Below are 2,384 nucleotides of genomic sequence, written 5' to 3' on the forward strand. Positions count from 1 at the left end.
AACAACAAACAGGTGTATTAGTTTAACACTCGGGAAGAATGGAAAAGTCTTTGACATTTCGAGCCTACGCTCTTCAACAAAAAGGGGATTGAGAGAAAAAAAGAGAGATAACGGATTAACACCTCAGCATAAAAACATGCAGGTAAAATGAGGAAGATTGAGAGATAAGTAGGAAATACAAATGAATAAATAAACAAAATTAGACAAGTAAAACATGTTGGAAAGTGTATAGCAATATGAAACAAAATATAGATGGGAAGATGGCAGAATTGTTACTGTGCCGGGTAAAATGCTTAGTGGCATTTCATCAGTCTTTACATTCTGAGTTCAAATGTTGTCAGGGTCGACTTTCATCCTTTCAAGGTCTATAAAGTGAGTAACAGTTGAAGACTGTGGTCAGTGTAATCAACTTAACCTCTTTCATGAACTTGCTGGTCTTGTGCCAAAATTTGAAACAAATATGAAGCAAAACAAGAATGGGAAAAGTATGCAGTTGCTAATGATGATTCCAACATGGGTATAGCTGTTTTCATTTTCAAATTGATTACAATTGCTCTAACACAAATATAATCTACAGTACATTGTAGCAATAAGATGAAACACTCAACACACCACTAATAAAAGAATGTGTATAATGAAAAGTACACCAATATCAAGTATATATTTATATATAGTCAATCTCGTACGTTAAGATCTACTTTCCATGGGCCAAATGAAATTCATTGGAAGACTTTCTATGGCCAGATGCCCTTCCTATCAAACAGTTCTTCACCTCTTTCAAAGCAAGATAATATTTCTTCATGGCCAGACATGTTTATATATATGTATGGTGGTATGGGCTGAATAGTTTGACAGGAGTTGACCAGGCAGAAGACTGCACAGAACTTCTGTGACTGTTTTGACAGTAGAGGAGGCAGCATATATATATATATCCCTCTTCAATGAACTGCTTCCTGTTGACTTGCCCCCTATTTCCATACATTTGTCACCCTCCCTACTCACTATGTTTTCATCTCACTCTTGCAATGAAACCACCCTCATGTTATCTTTCTCCCATTCTTCTCCTGTCTATTTTATTAATATTACTATTCTATTGCTTTTCACTCTTTTCTGTACTGTTAGTCAGCACCAACTCTTCCCAACTCATATATATTACTGATTATTCTGTCTTTGTTCATCATTCACAACATTTACACCTCAACTTAACCCAATTTTTTGTCATCACCTACTCTCCTCTATCTTCCAACTATCATCAACCACACTCCTCATCATTCAGTATATTTCTTTCCAGTCCCAGCTACTCCCACCCATTCTTCTATAATGTGAGTAGCCATGTGTCTTGTCCGCAGAAACTTGTTCAGGTCTCTTTCATACTTTAACGACTCATCACATCAAGCATAATGGTGACTCCTCCTCTACTGTAGCCTCATTCAGCCAAAGGACCTTAGTTTTGCAAGTTACATGGTGATATCATACAAGTTACAAGGTAAAAAGAAAAAAAAAGGCACTCAGTACACTCTAACACAATCAGAGTTAGGAAGAGCATCCAACCACAGAAACCATGTCCTTTGGATCCTGTCAGACCATGTGAACATGCAAGATAAATGTTAAAAGCTGATGATGGTACACAGATACACACATATGTTTGGAAAAAAAAAAAAGAAAGAAAGAAAGAAGTCAGAAATAATTGCCTTAATTTTATTGACCAATAACAACAACAACAAATGGTAATATAATAATGATAATAATATTAACGACATAGGGTAATTAAGGACAAATACAAGCTACAGAAAGATTGAAAAGAAGTTAAGTCTGTCCAGATAGTTCAAAATAAGATGGCAATTTGTCTTACTGATAATGAGCAAAAATAAATTTAGAGCTCACTGTCCAAACAATCTTCAACGAGCTGCTTTTAACTTCATTCTGTCTTTTTTTACTGATATCTGTTCCACTCCCAATATGGTTTGTTATGAAGTTGAACATTCTGGGAGTTCCATTGTTTCAGATTTTCTTGTTATGTTTACATTACTTTATATTCTTTCAGTCATGAAAGCCGTAGAGTCAATTTATAATCCTGTGTTTTACAATGCAGCTTACACCTAACCCAATTATAAGTTTGAGAATGACTTGTGATATAGATTCATACATCGGTGTAATTTTGCCTGTAAATATATTCTTGGATATAAATTCTTGGAAAAGAATGTTTACCATCTTGTAAACTATGTTGTTTTTTTTTCTTTCTTCTTTCAACCTCATGTTTTTCTCTGAAATGTGGCATTTTGTTGATATGATTCTTTCAAGAATTATGGCAGTTCTGATTGATTGCAAGACAACATCTATCTATATATATACATATATATATTTATATATATATACATATATAT

This window comes from Octopus bimaculoides, chromosome 16, assembly GCF_001194135.2.
Source record: "Octopus bimaculoides isolate UCB-OBI-ISO-001 chromosome 16, ASM119413v2, whole genome shotgun sequence".
Lineage (NCBI taxonomy): Eukaryota > Metazoa > Mollusca > Cephalopoda > Octopoda > Octopodidae > Octopus > Octopus bimaculoides.